The 20842-nt window shown below is 42.8% G+C and overlaps 2 long non-coding RNA genes across 2 annotated transcripts; one reads left to right on the top strand and one right to left on the bottom strand.

Annotated features, from left to right (window-relative positions):
- The first annotated feature begins 11274 nt into the window (after positions 1-11274).
- LOC145423996 (uncharacterized) lies at positions 11275-12448 on the top strand. Its single transcript, XR_013904944.1, has 2 exons — positions 11275-11885; positions 12039-12448. It is a non-coding gene; the product is annotated as an uncharacterized LOC145423996 (long non-coding RNA).
- LOC145424026 (uncharacterized) lies at positions 12448-15475 on the bottom strand. Its single transcript, XR_013904979.1, has 2 exons — positions 13595-15475; positions 12448-12967 (listed from the first exon to the last, which is right to left on the bottom strand). It is a non-coding gene; the product is annotated as an uncharacterized LOC145424026 (long non-coding RNA).
- Positions 15476-20842: the final 5367 nt, after the last annotated feature.

Raw genomic sequence — 20842 nt, 5'->3', positions numbered from 1 at the left:
TTCCCTTTTTTAGGAAATGACCTGTATGTATCTGTGTGAAATCAATAAACAAACAAAGGGTTGCCGATCAATGTTTCTACTATCGATGCGTAGCCCCTGTTAAGCCACCCAGTGATCTCACATTACTTCATCCAGCTATACTAATCGTCAACAACAGGTGTGTTCGGAGTACCGGAATAGCAAGCTCAAAGTTGGCGCGATGATTTGATCTTGGATGTAGTAAGCGAGGTACGAAGAACGGACCCCAGGTAAGAACATTGTTGAGGTTTAAATTTATAATCTTAAATACTTATATGCTGATTATATTGCTTTATAAGAAAGGCCCAAATCTGAGTACACTCTGTGCCGACAGGACTGACAGGAAATTACATGCTTTTGCAGGCGAAAAGTGAAACTAAGCAGAGTGTTTGGTCGAAACTTAAAGTGTGTGTGATGTCTATATAAATGACTAGGCTTGCTGTTTTGTGCTTCAGACCTGGGGTTGTGTGTTCAGGTCTCCATATCCGGATATGTAAAATAAAGATAATCTTTTAAAGTAAAAAGACCACTTTTGAGCCGTGTCTTTTTGGCCACAACGAATACCAAAAGAACCGGAATTTAATAACATTAAAACCAAACAATAAATGAGCAAAGTAGTGCATGATAAATATAGATGACAAATACAAAGTGCAATATAGAAACACTGGGTAAAAAGAAATGAACAATTAAAAAGGAGGATAAAAGATGTGAGCAGTAGTTAAACAGTAGAAATAAATATATAATAAACAAATAAAAATAGATAATAAATGAAAGCCAGGTCTGAAAGGTGAGTTTGGCTTTAAAAGCATGAAAACACACTGCTGTCTTCAGGAAGGCTGCTCCAGTAACTTTCTATGCTCGCTTTGAGGCTGCAGCTAAGGACTCCAACAATGCTAGTGCTAGCGGCGCTAACGGCTGCAGACAGGAAGATACTGCCAGCACCGGAAACGTGCTCGTCATCTCCGAGCATGAAGTAAGGAGAGCCTTCAAGAGAGTGAACACCAGGAAAGCAGCAGGACCAGACGGCATCCCAGGTCGTATCCTAAGAGACTGCGCATACCAGCTAGCTCCTGTGTTCACTGAGATATTCAACATCTCTTTATCTCAGTCGGTGATCCCCACATGCTTCAAAGAGTCCATCATTGTTCCTGTCCCGAAGAAACCCCACCCTGCTTCTCTCAATGACTATCGCCCTGTAGCCCTCACCTCAGTAGTGATGAAGTGTTTTGAACGCCTGGTCAGAGACTTCATCATTTCTTCACCACCAGACACACTGGACCCACTACAGTTCGCTTACCGTCCAAATCGTTCCACAGACGATGCCATCTCTCATCTCCTCCACACATCACTTACTCACTTGGACACTAGAAGGGGGAATTATGTTAAAATGCTCTTCATAGGGGGCAGGGATAGCTCAGTAGGTAAAGTGGGCACCCCATGATCGGAAGGTCGGCGGTTCGAATCCACTTAACGGCTACCCTGAGGTACCCCTGAGCAAGGTACCGTCCCTACACACTGCTCCCCGGGCGCCTGCTTAGTGGGCTGCCCACTGCTTCACTGAGTGAATGGGTCAAATGCAGAGAAAAACAAGTAATTTCCTCATGGGGATCAATAAAGTATCCATTATTATTATTATTATTATTATAGACTACAGCTCTGCATTTAACACCATAATTCCCTCCACACTCACCACCAAGCTGGAGCATCTGGGACTCAGCTCATCTATGTGTCAGTGGATCTCCAACTTCCTAACTGGCAGACCACAGGCAGTAAGGATGGGCCGACATGTCTCAGCCTCCACCACTCTCAGCACTGGAGCCCCCCAGGGGTGTGTTCTGAGCCCCCTGCTGTACTCTCTGTACACATATGACTGTGTGGCCACTACCAGCTCCACCACCATCATCAAGTTTGCTGACGACACCGTCGTGGTGGGCCTGATCTCTGATAACAACGAGACGGCCTACCTGAAGGAGATTAGGAATCTGGAGAACTGGTGCCAGAGGAACAACCTCCTTCTAAACATCAGTAAGACAAAGGAGCTGATAGTGGACTTCAGCACTAAGCAGGAGAGGAACTACCAGACCCCCGTCATCAACGAGTGCCCAGTGGAGAGAGTGGACAACTTCAAATACCTCGGAGTTCACATCACGCAGGACCTGTCATGGTCCTGTCACATCAACACCGTGGTGAAAAAGGCCCAACAGCGTCTCTACCACCTCAGACGCTTGAGAGACTTCCTTTTTTTTTTTTTTGTCCCGTTTGGATCTTTAGCCATCAGAATTGTTGTCTTAAGGCCAAGAAAGATGCCAAGCGGATTTATTTTACCAAGTGGATCATCATGGCCTTGCGATATTGGTCCATTTGATTGACCTTTATTATAATTATGAATTTATTTTATTTTCAGTTGCTACAAACGGGACAGACATGACTGTGGGATAGGACAGGGGGAAAGAATGAAAGAAAGAGAGGGAGAGAAAAAAAGAAAACCAAAGGGGAGAAGAGACGGTGAGAAGGGGGGGAAGAGAGAAAAAAACAAACAAACAAAAAAAACAAAACTCCTGGGTCACCTGTATGGAGAAAAAAAAACAGAGGAGAAAGCAAACAACAAAGAGCAACATAATAAGAAAAAAAAAGCACCATCACAATAAACTAGCTAGCAGTAGATATCGATAGTTACTAAATAATAAACTATATTGTGCAGCACGCAAGATAGCCAGCGCACAGTGTGCTTTGAGGCAGCAGCCAAGAAAGCTGTAGTCCGCGTCTATGAATACCCGTGTGTACACCTGTGTGCATACCTGTGTGGATCAGCATGCTTGCATTCCAAAGGTTTCTCCATGTAATGATCTGCTAGGGAGTGTGGGGAGCCACAGCCCTGTCCTCTATGGTATCAAGCAGGTATGGAGGAGATCAAAACTCCAGACATCCAGAGGCCCCCAGAACACAAGAGACCAAGGAAGACCCACAGAGGGGCAGCCGCGCCACTGTCCCAGTAAGAGCTGAGGAGAGTCCCAGATGAGGGCTCACTCAGCAGCCGCGGAGCAGAAGCCAGGGGGAGTTGCAGTGACGCGCCCGTGAGCTCCGCCGGCAGCCAGCTGTGCCTGAGTGACCGAGCCCCAGGCCGAGAGGCCGGGGGCACCCCACCTCCGAAGTGGCCCGAGCGAGCCGCCAAGGAGTGAGCCGGTGTGTACCCGGACGCCGCTTGAGAGACTTCCAACTGCCCTCCAAGGTGCTCAGGAACTTTTACTCGTGCACCATAGAGAGCATCCTGACGGGAAACATCTTAACCTGGTTCGGGAACAGCACCATGCAGGACAGACGAGCTCTACAGAGGGTTGTGCGATCAGCTGAGCGCACCATCCGCTCCGAGCTCCCTGACCTGCACTCAATCTACAGCAGGCGGTGCTGGACCAAGGCCAGGAAGATCGTGAAGGACCTCAGCCATCCCAACAACAGACTGTTCTCTCTGTTGAGGTCAGGAAAGCGATTCCGCTCCCTGAAGACCAACACAGAGAGACTGAGGAGGAGCTTCTTCCTGCAGGCGATACGGTCTCTCAATCACAATCACACCACCACACAGTACTGACCCACACATATAGTTCTTACACACACACACTGGACATTCTGGACATTGTTTTCACTTCATCACTTAAATCACTTTAAGCATATTTGCACTGCACAAGACATAATGTGGATTGCACAACACTGGACACTATATTCTTCATTTCAAGCTAATACTTGTACAGCTGCTGTTATTGTGTATATATTTATTTATATTTCTTCATACATTCTTATATAGTTCTATATTGTGTATTTTGTTGTACACTTATTTTATTTTCAACTTTAATTTATGTATTTTATCTTATTCTTTCCCAGTTAAATTTACCCTTCATTCTAATTTGTGTTGTACAGTTATTTCATTTTTAACCTTAATTTATATTTTATTCCTTCCTAGTTAAATTTACCCTTTTTAATTTTTCATATTTATTTCCTATCTTATTCATAGCCTTTTCCTTTTTTGTTTTCTTTAGGTCACGAGCAGTTGTCCAAGCATTTCACTACATATCGTACTGTGTATGACTGTGTACGTGACAAATAAAATTTGAATTTGAATTTGAATTTCAATTTGAAAGTCATCTACATGTGGGTTTAGTTCTGACTTTAGGGACAAGTAAAAAAATAAAATAAAATAAAAACATCTGTCCAGACAACCTGACAGTCAAAAATATAAACTCAGGAACTTAAAAGGAAAATTGTGCTGACTTTGAACGTCCGCATCAAGATAAACTTACAGATTTAAGAGTCAAAAAGTGTCAAAAAGTCTGTATCCTTACCCGAGAGTTTCAAGTTTACAGTCAGGACTCTTTAGTCCAACACACAGCAAATCCAATTCTGAATCCTGCAGGTAGTTCGAGCTCAGGTCCAGCTCTCTCAGATGATTGGATGGGGAGCTGAGAATTTCAGACAAAGCTTCAAAGCTTCTTTTTGAGAGTTTACAATCTCTCAGCCTGAGGAAGAATAACAATGGAGACATATTCTTTTATTCATCTAGCATTATTAAACATATTTGTTCATAGATTCACTTACAGCACTTTCTTGGATGCTTTGACCACTGGCAGCAGCTTCAAAAATGCCTTCTCTGAACGGGAGTATTTCTTCAGGTCGAACTCATCCAGATCTGATGACAGTAAGATGAAGACCAGAGCCGACCACTGAGCAGGAGACAGTTGATCTGTGGAGAGACGTCCTGATCTCAGGGACTGTTGGATCTCCTCCACTAGAGAACGATCATCCAGTTCATTCAGACAGTGGAACAGGTTGATGCTTTTCTCTGCAGACAGTTTCCCACTGAGCTTCTTCTTGATGTAGTGAACTGTTTCCTGATTGGTCTGTGAGCTACTTCCTGTCTGTGTCAGCATGCATAGAAGATCCTGATTGGTCTGCAGTGAAAGACCCAGGAGGAAGCGGAGGAACAAGTCCAGGTGTCCATTTGGACTCTTTAAGGCTTTGTCCACAGCACTCTGGTAGAAGTCTTTTACAGTAAGTGTTTTCTGGAAGATTTTAAAGCGAGGAGATTGTTTCTTAAGCAGGTTGACTCCAGAGTTGATGAAGGTCAGATAGACATGAAGAGCAGCAAAGAACTCCTGAATGCTCAGATGGACGAAACAGTAAACAACGTTGTTGAACATGTGACACTCATCAGCTTTAAAGATCTGTGTGAACACTCCTGAGTACACTGAGGCTGCTCTGATATCGATGCCACACTCTGTCAGGTCTGATTGATAGAAGATCAGGTTTCCTTTCTGCAGCTGATCAAAGGCCAGTTTTCCCAGAGACTCAATGATCTTCCTGCATGAATCTGTGTCATCATACTTGATGTCCTTCGTTGTTAGGTGAAATAGCACAAGGCGTAGGTAGAGCTCTGTGAGAGTCTTAGGCAGATCTTGACTCTCTTTGTTCTTCATGACAAACTCCAGAACTGTAGCAGTGATCCAGCAGAAGACTGGGATGTGGCACATGATGTGGAGGCTTCGTGATGTCTTGATGTGGGAGATGATGCTGCTGGCCTGCTCCTCATCTCTGAATCTCTTCCTGAAGTACTCCTCCTTCTGTGGGTCAGTGAACCCTCTGACTTCTGTCACCATGTCAACAATGTCACAAAGGATCTTATTGGCTGCTGCAGGTCGTGTGGTTATCCAGAGGCGAGCAGAGGGAAGCAGTTTCCCCCTGATGAGGTTTATCAGCAGCACATCCACTGAGGTGGACTTTCTAGGGTCAGTCAGGATTGCAGTTTTGTGGAAGTCCAGAGGAGGTCGACACTCATCCAGACCATCAAAGATGAACACAACCTGGAAGTCTTCAAAGATGTAGATTCCTGCTTTTTTGGTTTCAGTAAAGATGTGATGAACAAGTTCCACCAAGCTGAACTTTTCCTCTTTCAGCAGATTCAGCTCTCTGAAAGTGAATGGAAACATGAACTGGATGTCCTGGTTGGCTTTGTCTTCAGCCCAGTCCAGAGTGAACTTCTGTGTTAGGACTGTTTTCCCAATGCCAGCCACTCCCATTGTCAGTACTGTTCTGATTGGTTTATCTCTTCCAGGTGGGAGTTTAAAGATGTCTTCTTGTCTGATGGTTGTTTCTGGTCTGTCTGGTTTCCTGGATGCTGTTTCAATCTGTCTGACCTCATGTTCATCATTAACCTCTGCAGTCCCTCCCCCTGTGATGTAGAGCTCTGTGTAGATCTGACTCAGGAGGGTCGGGTTTTCTGTTGTAGAAATCCCCTCGAGCACACACTGGAACTTCTGCTTCAGGTCTGACTTGAGTTTGAGCTGACACTCAGTGAGAATCTCTGCATGAATAAACAGCAAATGACACAAATGAGAAAACTGCATTCTGGTTACTGTGGTTATGTGTTCAGTTCACTGGACTCTTGGTGTCATGATCCGGGTGAGTCTGAGTAACTTTCCACAGGATCAGCTCTCCTCGCCTGGGTGGAGCCCTCCTCACTCCTCCCTGCTCCTCACCTGTTGCCAATTACTCCGGCAGTATTTATGAGCAGCACTCACAATGAACCTTCTCCAGATTGTCTGCTTACCACAGTCAGTTCTCTGCCTCACATTTTGTCTTGTGCTCCTCAGCTTGTTTCGCGTAACCCTCTTTTCCTGTTCCCTAGTCGGCACCTGGATACATCTTCCAACTCTCGCCATAAGTCACGCCTCAGGATTCTGGCCTGCCACTGCTGGGAAAACTCACTCTTGCAAACTGCCATCCTCACCTGCCTGCCTCCCTGTGCACCCACATCTCACTCTGTACCCAGATTTAATTCATCTCCTCCTCCAGCTGATCTCCACCTGCAGCCACGTAACACCTCTTAGTTTTTAAATCTTGGACTCATTCACTACACTGTGGACCACTCTGATTATTATCTCCTTTGTTCCAGTGATCCTGGATAGTTTCTATTCGCCCGATTCTGCCCCTGTTGTTCCTTTGACCTGCCTCAGCTTATGTTCTGGCCTCAGCTCTGCACTTCTCATAATACCTCGCTTGCTGTTGAATTTAGCCGTGATTCAGCTTTCTCCGTCAAGAAATCTAGTAAAATACATTTCTGTTAAAAGTCACTCAGCCTCCGTTTTTTGGTTCTGTGCTTGACTCCATTCCTTTTCATGAGCCATTGAGCCCTGACACTTGGGTTATAACTGAGGGCAGGTTTTATAGAGACACATTTGATTTAATTGTGTTTATTTATACAGCACCAAATCAATACTAGCAACATTTCACATATTACATAAACAACACTATGGAGCCAGTGATGAATAAATATGTAGAATAAATGAAAGAATTTCAAGTATAAAAGTTTTTTTTTATTAATTCCTCCAAATAACAACAACAGTCACCCCAATGTGCTTTATATTGTAAAGTAAAGAACCTACAATAATACAACAGAAAAAAACCCAACTATCTTTTTGGGTCCTGAAAACTGAAGGCTCTGCCTCCCATTCTACTTTTAAATACTCTGTGAACAACAAGTAGGCCTGCAGAGCGAGAGCGAAGTGCTCTAATAGGGTGATATGGTACTACAAGGTCATTAAGATAAGATGGGGCCTGATTATTTAAGACCTTGTATGTGAGGAGCAGGATTTTGAATTAAATTCTGGATTTAACAAGAAGTCGATACAGGAGAAATCTGCTCTCTCTTTCTAGTCCCTGTCAGGACTCTTGCTGCAGCATTTTGGATTAACTGAAGCCTTTTCAGCGAGTTTTTAGGACTTGCTGATAATAATGAATTACAGTCATCCAGCCTTGACGTAATAAATGCATAAACTTGTCACGGCTGGGGCAGCAGTCGTGCGGTGGAGTTAAATGAGGACCCAAGTTGCAGACAGTGGTGGAGATGTGAGTGAGGTTTTATTTACAGTGAACAAACCAAGGTGAGGGCAGAACTAAACATAAACCTAAACTGGAAAAACTACAGTGGCTTGCAAAAGTATTCGGCCCCCTTGAACTTTTCCCCATTTTGTCACATTACAGCCACAAACATGAATCAATGTTAGTGGAATTCCAGGTGAAAGACCAACACAAAGTGGTGCACACGTGAGAAGTGGAACGAAAATCATACATCATTCCAAACATTTTGTACAAATAAATAACTGCAAAGTGGGGTGTGTGTAATTATTCAGCCCCCTGAGTCAATACTTTGTAGAACCAGCTTTTGCTGCAGTTACAGCTGCCAGTCTTTTAGGGTCTGTCTCTACCAGCTTTGCACATCTACAGACTGAAATCTTTGCCCATTCTTCTTTGCAAAACAGCTCCAGCTCAGGCAGATTAGATGGGCAGCGTTTGTGAACAGCAGTTTTCAGATCTTGCCACAGATTCTGGATTGGATTTAGATCTGGACTTTGACTGGGCCGTTCTAACACATGGACATGTTTTGTTTTAAACCATTCCATTGTTGCCCTGGCTTTATGTTCAGGGTCGTTGTCCTGCTGGAAGGGGAACCTCCGCCCCAGTCTCAAGTCTTTTGCAGACTCCAAGAGGTTTTCTTCCAAGATTGCCCTGTATTTGGCTCCATCCATCTTCCCATCAACTCTGACCAGCTTCCCTGTCCCTGCTGAAGAGAAGCACCCCCAGAGCATGATGCTGCCACCACCATATTTGACAGTGGGGATGTTCAGAGTGATGTGCAGTGTTAGTTTTCCACCACACATAGCGTTTTGCATTTTGAACAATAAGTTCCATTTTGGTCTCATCTGACCTGAGCACCTTCTTCCACATGTTTGCTGTGTCCCCCACATGGCTTGTGGCAAACTGCAAACGGGACTTCTTATGGTTTTCTGTTAACAATGGCTTTCTTCTTGCCACTCTTCCATAAAGGCCAACTTTGTGCAGTGCACGACTAATAATTCCCCCACCTGAGCTGTAGATCTCTGCAGCTCGTCCAGAGTCACCATGGGCCTCTTGGCTGCATTTCGGATCAGCACTCTCCTTGTTCGGCCTTGTTCGATTACACACAGGTGCACTCTATTTAGTCATTAGCACTCATCAGGCAACGTCTATGGGCAACTGACTGCACTCAAACCAAAGGGGGCTGAATAATTACGCACACCCCACTTTGCAGTTATTTATTTGTAAAAAATGTTTGGAGTCATGTATGATTCTCATTCCACTTCTCACGTGTGCACCGCTTTGTGTTGGTCTTTCACCTGGAATTCAAATAAAACTGATTCATGTTTGTGGCTGTAATGTGACAAAATGTGGAAAAGTTCAAGGGGGCCGAATACTTTTGCAAGCCACTGTGACAGACAAACCTGAAAACATAAGGACAGCGGGGAATACACAGAGATGACACAAAGAAGGCTGGATAGAGAGACGAGTAGTAACACTGATTAACACAGTAATGCAGACAACACAACGAGGAACACAGGCAGACACATACTATAAATACACACAAGGTAATGAGGGAATGACACACAGGAGGGGAGCACAGCTGATCCTAATTCACAAGACGAGACACAAACCTTCAAAGTAAAACAGGAAACAGACTGTTTTACAACACAAACTCGGGGACACGAACAGAACACAGAGGAAAGACACAGGTAGAGATCAACCTAAGAACTAATACAAAATCAGAATTAACACAAAGTACACAAGGTGATACCAAAAATGAAACAAAACGCTGAACGACCCAGGACCATGACAGAACTAGTTTTTCAGCGTCACTCTGAGACAGGATATTTCTAACTTTAGAGATGTTGCACAAATGGAAGAAAGCAGTCTTGCATATTTGTTTAATATGTGCGTTGAAGGACATGTCCTGGTCAAAAATTACTCCAAGGTTCCTCACAGTGTTACTGGAGGCCAAGGTAATGCCATCCAGAGTAAGAATCTGCTTAGATACCATATTTCTAAGATTTTCAGGGCCGAGTACAATAACCTCAGTTTGATCTGAATTAAGAAGCAGAAAGTTAGCGGCCATCCAGGTCTTTATGTCTTTAAGACATTCCTGCAGTTTAACTAATTGGTGTGTGTTATCTGACTTCATGGACAGATGGAGCTGGGTATCATCTGCATAGCAGTGTAAATGTATGCTATGTCTTCTAATGATACTGCCTAAGGGAAGCTTGGTAACGGGAGCGTTGCCAGCAGAAGGCTGAAGTGGAATCTCCCAGAAAGCTGCAGAAGAAAAAACATGAGCTGAAATGGTGGATTTCAGTCAAATAAGGAGAACTGTGGCTTTCCTCCAACCTTTGACCAATCACCTTAGTGTCCTGTTTATCAACCATAATAAAAAGCATTTACTGTGTGGGCATTTTTTTGTTTGGGTCTCCAAACAGCAGAAAGAAATGGCAGCCATTTTTTTAACTTTACCTTCAACTGGTAAATAGATTTAAGAGAAAGCACTTTGATCATATTTGTGACGTGTCCCAAACTGTTGTTGTCGCCTCATTTATGTTGATAAAACAGCTCTAAAACCAATCTGACAATATAAATCTGTAAAATGGGCAGAAAACCTGCTGCTGGTCCCATTTTAATCAAACCAACCCAAAGAGCAGATATTCATGTGTACACAGGAGGTTATTTGTGCAGATGCATAAAACACATAAACTGTTGGCTTTCTGCAGTCTCTCACTCCTGAAAGTGTTGGCAAGTGTTTTGGATTTATTATTTATATAGATTTTAATGGCATCTGTGTAATGTTAACTAAGGTTTTTATTGTTTATGTATTTTTTGTTTAGTCATTCCCTGACTTACCTGTGGGTTCTGGGATGGTTTTATTTAAATTCTCCAACAGATCATTCTTGTTTATCCTCCCCAAAAGATTTTTAGCAACTTCAAAAGTGTTGATAGAGTAGGTATCAAACATCAGATCCACTATGTCCGTCCTCTCTGCATTCTCCAGTTTACTCACTGGGATTGCTGGTAAACCTTCTACAGACCCGTTCTTCAGATGCCACTTAAATTTTTCAAATTCATCACGTTCCAAATCCTCCAAAGTCCCCAGAAGGATTTCTTTAGGTGTCGTCATCTTTTACCCTGTAAGGACCCGATAAACAAAGACTGTAACAACAGCTGGAGAGGTAATTGTCTGATTTATCAGAATTTAACTTGATTCTAACAGCAGTTCATCACAATAAATTTCTTAGGCTCAGAATGCAACAAAATTGCACATGAAGAAGCACATAGAGAAGTATCCAAGTAACACTTTGCTACAATATAAAACAAACTATTATAAATAAAGAAAATATATAAACTAAATATATACACTACCCGTCAAACGTTTTAGAACAGCCCAATTTTTCCAGTGTTTTTGTCACGGTTTGCGAGCCGTGTGTAAATTATCAAAGGACCCTTTATGCAGGCAGCTCAGATGCAAGTGAGTTTATTCATCACATGGTGATACAAACAGAAATGGCGAAGGTGAGCATGGAAACTAAGCAAAAACCTAAAAACTAATAGTACACGAATATGAAGAAGTACACGAAGGGAAGACGAAAACACGGAACACAAGGGGTGGGAGCAAAGCACCACAACACATCACTATAGGGCTTCGGAGCGTGATGTCACGGGGGTGGGCGTGGAAAGGATTTTGGCCCGATTCACCATTTTGGGGGTCTAAGCTAGGAGCGATAGCATAGCCATGGTTCGTACTTGCTGTGTGCTCGGCTGCAATGTTCGATCTTACGACCGGCACGGGAATAAGGTTGGATTGTCTTTTTATGCTTTCCCAACCTGGAAGCGACATGAGGCAGCTCGTGTATCGATGTTACCAAACGAAGGCGTCCAGCCTGGATAGCAGCTGTGAGATGAGCTGACGTGCAGCTCTCTTCCATCTCCAAATATCTGTTGGTGCTCCAGACATTTTCATTCCAGTAAGTTCTAAATATGTTCATATCTTTATAGCCTATTAGTTTCATTTTCGATGCGCTCTGAGCTCATAGCAAATTAGAACAAACATCCTACTGAGTGATTTTGCAGAACTACCGTCTATTTATAGAGTTGCTAATTATTTGGCATTATTGCAGCAAACCAGCCGATGAAATGGATGAAACATCGTGACTGGTTTCCAGCGCTACACGAGGGACCTGCTTCAAACAAACCACCATGCCAATCAGATTACTTCTTCCATGTGAGGGTGAAGAGGTGACCCTTCTGGATAAGATGGTGAAGGTTTGCTGCGTTTGGTGAACAGTGTGATAATAAAACCAGAGAAGAATGAAACCTGCTCCTGTTAAATGTTCTTAAGTCTTGTGCTGTTATTTTTTCAAAAGATACAGTAAATAAAGTAATGTTAGTAGTGGGTGATATCATGTAAACACTCATGATTTGGTGTAAACATTTTGTCATTTGTAAACTGTAAATGACATGGATTCTACACTGTTACTGATGTGATGTTCTATAAAGTGGTTTTAATAAAAAAAAAAAAAAGGCAAAATAATTTAGTTTCTTTATTCAACTTTTGAACAGTGGGACTCAGTCAGTACATATTCAGTAAATGCAAATTATTTACACAGCAGTGCACTACAGGCATACATCTAGACCCCTAGATAAAACATGATGGCATTATAGCAGTGACAACTCCTCCACAGTAGCAGGTGGGGTTTTTCTTTTTTGAGGACGGCTCCTTTTACCTGTCACTACAGATGGTCTGTGTATGTTTTGATCAAGAGCCTTTTTTTGGGCAGCTGAAGAGAAGTCGTCTATCTTATGGCCAACCTCTGGGTGTATCTTGGTATTATTACCAGGCAAAACCCAGTATGCAGGTTCATCTGTAACAGTCCTTGTGCCACGGATCAACACTGTTCCGTCTACTTTAGACAGAAGAGCAGCGACGTGGGTGCAGGTCTCTGCGACTCCGGCCATACAGGTGCAGCGGGCGGCTTCAACCTTCCCTGTGATGCTCACAGTGACCCATGGCTGCAATGCTGGTTCATTCAGTCTTAGAGTGCAGCACCTGAAACACACACAGACAAAGTTCATTTAAAGACAAGAACTATGAGCCAAGGCCGACACAAATGTGTTTAATCTACTTTATCATAAATGTAACAGTGTCAAGAAAGTTAGCACATACATGTGATTTTTCATTTCTTTATGTGTCCATCTATAGAACGCTGCATGTTATAGTGTAAATCTGCCTGTTCTGTCAGAAACCTGCCTGCAGAAAATGAACCTAAAGTATGTAATGCAAGGATGTCATCACTTTAGAGATGGAGAAAGCATAAAGTGACAATTATGAATCACTTAATATGTTAAGGAGATTCTGCAGGTCATTAATCAAAGTATAAAACTAAAATAAAATGTATTTTTAGTGACACAAGATACAAATATGGAAGCAAGATGTATAATTAGAATTATTTATAATAAACATTAATAAATCATTGCAATTTCTTTAACCATAGAGAATAACTAAATCCTTCAGGACAGTGTCTCATCAATGCACTGAACTCACTATGTTATCCACCTAACAGTCTCCACATGTTCTCACTGTAATTTCCCCTCATGAATGAATTTATGCTGCAGTAATCTGAATGTTTGCAGGGAAATCAAACGCATTTCACTCGCTGTACTCGAGCTGACTTACCTTTGATTGAATGACGACTTGTACACGCTGACTCCACAGATAAGGTATGAAATATATCAGGCTATGTCAATAGCGGTTGGTCTTCAGGGTTTCTACTCCACGGCCGTATTTCATACGGGTCCACATTTCCAATGCACGCTATTTTCTGCAAGTACCGCCGCTTCGCCTCTGGACGCAATCGGTCTCTATACAGTCCATTCTCTTTTAAGCTGCTTTTAAGCATCTTGTAATCGTCGTTCCAACACAGTGTGTTTGATTTGATTCGTAGACCCCGAAAATGCCGCCGCGCTCCCACAATGCATTGCGGCGTGACGTCAACTCCGAAATAGTAGTGATGGGTCCAGCAACACTGATGCACCGACGCTTGTATCAAGCTCACAGAGCGAAACCTGTATCGGTGCGTGTGTCGCTTTAAGAAAAAGTCACGTGATCGATACAGCTGCTGTATCGCTCATTACCAACGCGCTAAACTGTGTTTAAAAGGTACCGCATCTGCATCTGTCAATGGGATGAGTCGCCACCAAAAAACCCCCCAAAAAACCAAAATTACTCTCGCAAAGATAAAAAAAAAAAAAAAAACATCTCTCCATAACAAAATTGAGCTTGAAAGAAAAAAAAATGTTTCTGCTGTGTGGGATCATTTTGATCTTTTAACTGCAAATAAGGGAATAGTTTGTCTGTCTTTGTTTCAGTGTAATCTATCAGAATAGGAAAAACAGCAATGTGACTTGCAGTGTAAATTATTTATTTTCTATTCTGCTGAGCTTTGTTACACAATCAAAAGCACCTCCTCAGTGTTCAGGCATTACAGAACCAAACATGAAAATGAGGAGACAAACACACCGAGAATGAACACAGGTCGGCCTATATTGACACTGAACTGCTTTATCATCATTTTTTAATTAACATGCGTTTTATTATTTTGAAATCAAGCACCTAGGAAGTCTGTTCTGGACCATGCAGTCCTGAGTTTTATTATAACGGACTGCCAACCCCTTAGTATTGTGGAGAGTGTCGGAGAGAAACATTCCAAGATCAGAGGATCCTTTAACGTACTGGGGGAACAGGAAGACATCTTATCTGAACCTTTTCCACCTGGCTTTACAGTTTTTGTGTACCCCAGCTTCATCTGTGCCTCTGAATTTTCCAAAGCTGGGGAAATGCACCTTAGAACACACATGCATCAACACTACAATGAGCGGGCGGAGGGAGGTTTTGGAGTCTTCTCACACCCCCGTTCTCTGCGACAGGCACGTGCAGAGGGGGGGGCTAGAGGGGCTTGAGCACCCGCCCCTTTCCTGATGGGTGCCCAAGGTGCCCTTTTGTTGAGGCAACTTTTTAAAAAAAAAAAGTATTATTTTTTTTAATGTGTGCGTGCGTGCGGAGTCCTGTCTGTGCCCTTCAACAATAATATTTAACTATTAATCACAGTTTTGCTAAATAAAAGGATCTGGCTTGCATCAGTCACATGATCACATTTAACCAATGATCGCCCTCGACGGCAGAACGCGCTGGTTACGAGCCGGGAACGAGCTCACAAAGAGCACGCGCATTTTTTGCGGTCCGGAGCTGTAGGAGAAACACAAGTTAACTCAGAGACACAGACTGATGCGACAAACCCAGTAAGTAGCTGTACAGCGTACACTGTAGTGTGTAGCACACAGGAGTATTAGCTTATTACGTACACGTTGGTAAGTTGTCTTGTGGCAATTTGACGAACTGAAACAAACGAGCGTGCTGTGTGTGCAACAGCGCGACAAACATTACCTGTCCTTTTATTAACTGCACATGTAGTGCTGGTCATAGCTGCTGGCTACCTGTGTAAGGCTGTCATAGGTCTGTAGCTCTGTCACCGTTTTAGTGAACATATTTAGTTTTAAAGTAAGTTACAGAGCATTTCCTGTCCTTCTGGGGGGATTATATTTCACTAAAAAACGATCTAATATACATGTCCACATAATTATGCATTATTATAATTATAATATATTAAAAAACACACGCTGTATTTTAAAGAACATACATTAAGATGCAGATTATATTAGATTTATATTTTAAATAAGACAAAATTTGGATTTTACAGCAGTAAAATGATTGTATCTCTATACATGTAATAAGCTTTGCCCTGCACAGAGTGGATAGTGAAACAAATGGAATCATCATAAATACATTATTTCATATTTATTACTTCCCCCTCCTCATTGCTTTATTATTGTAGCTCTAGTAATAAATAATAATGTAAGGATTCTGGATCAGCACCATGATGCCCATAGTATATACAGTATTCTGAAGAAGGTCTAAAATGTCAGTGTGTTGCACCAAAATATTTAAGTAATTATCAGTTTTAGTTCTTAGAGTGTACCTCAAAGCACACTGTGTTCTGTTGATCTTATGTGCTGCACAATAATGTTTAATATTTAGTATTTACTGTTATATTACTATATATCATTGTGATGTTGTTTATTGTATTGCTCTCGTTTTCTTCTGCTTGTTTTCTTTTTTCTTTCTCAACAGGTGATCCAGGTGATTGATGTATGTGTGTGTGTGTATATATATATATATATATATATTTTTTTTTTTTTGTCTGCTTATTTAGTTGGTTTTTGTTTTTTTGCCCTTTATCCCTGTCCCAGGACACAGCTGGGAGTGATTGACAAGATGAGACAGAGGAAACGCAAACTAAACACACTGACATGAGACACGGACCTTCACCACAAAGCAGTAAATACATAGACTGAGGCTACGTCCACACGTACACGGGTATTTTTGAGAACGGAGATTTTCCGTTTTTGTTTTCAAAAATAATCCCGTCCACACGTAAAGGCAGAAATGAAGGAAAACACTGCTAGGAACATGCCAAAGCAACAGGTGGAGATATATTCCTAACCGTGCAGAAATGCTGGCCAATCAGAAGTCTAGAAGCCTCGGTGGGAAAAAGTAAACAAAGCTGGGGCATAGAAGGAGAACCAAGTCGTATGTGTGGAGGGACAGTAACTGTGTGTATATGTAATCATTTAAACACTGCAGAAAGTACAATTAACACTAATAGTATAATAATAGTACCTGAATTGTACGGAGCCCCTCTGATGACATGGTCCAAAAATAAATAAATTGTGGCCACAAAATACCCTCGAAATACTATTTTCGAGAGCACGAAATGGGTATAACGTGGCAACGAATTACGCATTTGTGGCAACATCATATTGATACAATTCCTGGACAGCTGCGTAGAGACACAAGCATGAGAGTAGGCTAAACCTATACACCGTGGACAGAGACGGTATGAGTGAGTTTTATTTTAGGCTGGGAATGAGCTACAATGCATTTTGAAAAGCCTGCAATGCAAGGAACCATTATTACGGAGAGACATTTAAACAGGATACTGAGAGCCCAGTTGCTTTACAGGGCCTGGACGCCGGGATAGATTTTATTGTCAACCAACTGCAAGGGCCTGGGAAGGATCACGGTTATTGGTCAAGTGTTTCGTGCCCACAAATTAGCATTTCGTGCGCACGAAGTAGTATTTTGTGGCCACAATTGATTTATTTTTTGGACCATGTCATCAGAGGGGCTCCGAAGAATTGGGATACAGCCTCTGAGATAGAAAGTGTGCGACCGTGAACTCGACTCTCTTTATGACACATACACACACAGACACACACACAGACACTTGTTTTCAGATTTTAGTGAGGACACCAAAAAGCCTCAAAAATATCCTCAAACTCGTGAGGACGGCCATTTTGTGGGACTCTATTAGCCCACATAGTAGCATACCAACTCTTTGTCCTCACAAACATGTCTAAACAGGTACACACACACACACAGACACACACACAAACAGGTTTGTCAGGTTCCTCGGCTCGTTCTCTGCGTTCAGTCCATTGAAGGTGATTATTGAGCCAATCACAGCTACAGAGCTCACTGTGACTCTTCTTCTCTCTACAGTCACACAAACAAACACACTCAGAGACTCTGACAGCAAAACTACAACAATGTGGTGTTAACACTCACCCTGCCTCAGCTCCACCGTCCTCCTGCTGCTCTGACGGAGGCTCAGCTGTTTCTCTTCCTGTTCCCACCTGCTCGGGTGGCTCCTCCCCTCTGCAGTTACAGGAAATCAGGTGTGTGTGTCTCTTGTTGAGACTGGTTCTTCCTGCTCTCTATCATCACATTGGGTGTTTCCAAATTCAGGGAGAGGATGCTTCGAATGCCACATTTGTAGGAAATTGTATCACATGGACGCGACGAAGGCTGTTCAAATTTGAAGTCTTCCAAATGCGTCCTTCATTTCCCTGAATTTGAAGGATGGGTCAGGTGTGTCCTTTGTGGCCCAACATATCCCAGGATTCATTGCGGGCCATACAGGAGATATTTTTCTGATAATGATAGCGATCGAAGTGGGAGTTAATGCAGGAGACGAACACTTTCAAATGTAAGTATATGAAAATCTGGTGGTGCAAAAGTTTTTATAGCGGGTGTGTTGTTAGGCTCTGGGCATCTGCATAGACATGTTCTTTTTTTGAGAATGTGAGGACAAACTTGAAAGAGAGACACTGTGAGAGTGGACACATCCACACTGCTGCTGCATCTGTGCTCACCACGATGGCCTCCTTCAGAGAGATGGAGGACTCACTCTGTCTTCTGGCTGATGTAAGTGTTCAGCTTTGAACAGGTGTCGTTCCAGCTGCTTTTAACTTTGTAGTTTCACATTTGTACAGACTTTATATTTTTTATAGACGTGTCATAAACCAGTCCTTAAATCATTTTCATTATCACAGATACAGTCTACACTCTGCATCATGAGCTGGTCAATATCGCAAAAGTTGTAATTCGTTTCATGTTTCATGTAAACTGCTCTGAGGTCACAGTGACACCAGCAGATGTAGTTACAGCCTCTCTGTCCCCACCATCCCGGCCCACGTAGACCGCAAAGGCCGGGTCCTCCGAAGGATGCAGCCGACGAATTGGAACACAGCTCATGTCTGACAGCAGTTTGAAGAGGAAATGGATTCTGTTCTGTTCTTCACTCATCACCTACCTGACAGCTGACACCTCACACCTGTTTCTCAGCTGCAGGTCAGACAGAAGGACACACAGAGGATGGAGGGAAGGAGGATGGATCTGCTAGTCTGAAAGTTGGTATGTCAGTTTCTGGTCAAGTTTTTGTTCAACAGGAAACATAAACAGAAGCAGGATTCATACCAGCCTCCACTTGAACAGCAGCCTGCTTAAACTGTCTGCGTGTCTCTAGCTGATCTCTGTCTCCTGCTGATGTCACAACGTCTCCGTTTTATTTGAACACTGGAGGTGAAGATGGCAGATTGTTGGCTAAAATGGATGTCTGTGGCATCCTGCATTTAATGTTCAGCATCTTTGTGAAAAACCCTTTAAAAGTTGTTTAACATGTCCAAAAATCCAAAACTGTTACAGATTACAAAGATGTTGTTTCTATGGGCTCAGGCTGTACTTGCTAGTTCACATTTCGGTAGTAATGTTGATGATGAGGATCATTATTTGTCATTGCTTTAGTTTTTATTCCACTGTTTCAAGGACATGCACTTAGTAGGGACAGCGGACTGGACAGGTCTTCAGTCTGTCTCGCTCTAAGACAGCTGGGTTAGGCTCCAGCGCCCCCGCGACCCTGAAAAGGATCAGCAGAAGTGGATGGATGGAGGGTCAGTTTGTCAACATTAGAAAAACAAACATACTACCTGCCTTAAATGTGAAATGGACGGGCTTTATGTTTGCTCGTTGTTTGCTAAAGAGACTTTTCTGCAGCATTTCTCTCCCGACTTCTTTGCAGCACCTTTCACTGTCACACATTTGATCTTTACAGCAGGGCTGTGCCATATCATATACCATACTATAGAATTTTGACATAGTAGCTATATAATGTTACTCCTACTTTATAGATCTCCATCACCCGATCCTCCGAAAACCTCTTGGAGTTGGCAGCACTCGACTGAGCCATTTTGTGCAGAAGAAGATTAAAATGATGCTTTAAACTCCAGATGTTATCTGAGCTCAGATCCTAAAGCCAGACCTCTGCATCTTCATTCTTGTGGAAAAGCAGAGCAGATGTTGTTTTCAGGAGGATGCTGCTATAATGGCTTTAGTTCCTTGCAGGTAATTATGACGACAGCGGAAGCAGCAGGAACAACAAACAGCCCAAACTAACAGACAAAATATTAATGAAAGTCCAACCCAATCTCCTCCATCCCCGTATCCTCCACTATTTGCATTTTCATCTGTGAAACCTGCAGAGCAGAAACAGTGTGTGGACAAAGTTAGCCGGTATGCAGACATGTTTGCTTTTGTTACAGGAGTTTGAAACACATCTGCAGCTCATTCAGAGGCTTTGGGGCCGTACACACTTCATTTTAAATCAGTACAGCCAATCTCACAGCTGCTGGATGTTTCTTTGAATCATAAGAACATTAAGACAAACAAGATGATCATGAAAATCATATTAATGATTGATTTGGCCTACGTTTGATGCTGAACTGCAGTAGCTCCTGACATTGTGCTTTTATTTCGTCTGGATTAGTTTGCAGCACTGCTGCACAGTTTACATTAAAGTGCACTTTTGCAGAGCAGACGACCCCCTGCACGACTGATGGGGTGAACCAAGGCCCTGCATCAGACAAAGAAGCATTATTTCAACTGTGAGTCATGCAAAGCAGCTCTAGTAGAGTCCTGTAAATGAACAGACTGGATCCCTGTAACGTACCACCTCAGTGACCAGTGGAAACATTCAAATGTTCAGGTAGTCATCCTAACTGACTTGGGGTTTCTGCCAGTGTGTTACAAGTGAAGCAGCTTGCCTGGTCTACACACTGGGACTCGTTTCTTTAAATCACCATTAATACAGTTTCAGCTGCTGACACATTCACTAGTGGGTAGTAATTAAAGCATGCTGCACCACTCATGAGTGCTATCATTCAGCACTCTCATTCATTTGTCTTAAAGCTGGTAATTAAACTCCCTGATGCCTCACTCTGTCTCACTCTTTTCTGTGTGTGAGAGAAAGAAGATGCAGCTGTGTTTCTAACAGCTGCTCTGGAGGAAGCCCTGCAACTCTAGAATCTCACCTGAGTCTGTGACTGTGAGCTTGATGGAGTGCCTGAACTCCTTGATGACTCTCTCACCACAGATGCTGTGGTTGGTTGGTTCACTCACTATGTATTAACAGACCTCTCTGCATTGAATCATATCTGTTATTAATCTCTGTCTCGCTTCCACAGCATGTCT

The sequence above is a fragment of the Astatotilapia calliptera genome, chromosome 23, assembly GCF_964374335.1.
Source record: "Astatotilapia calliptera chromosome 23, fAstCal68.1, whole genome shotgun sequence".
Classification (NCBI taxonomy): domain Eukaryota; kingdom Metazoa; phylum Chordata; class Actinopteri; order Cichliformes; family Cichlidae; genus Astatotilapia; species Astatotilapia calliptera.
The sequence above is the reverse complement of the archived record's forward strand: the minus strand, read 5'-3'. Positions and strand labels throughout refer to the sequence as shown.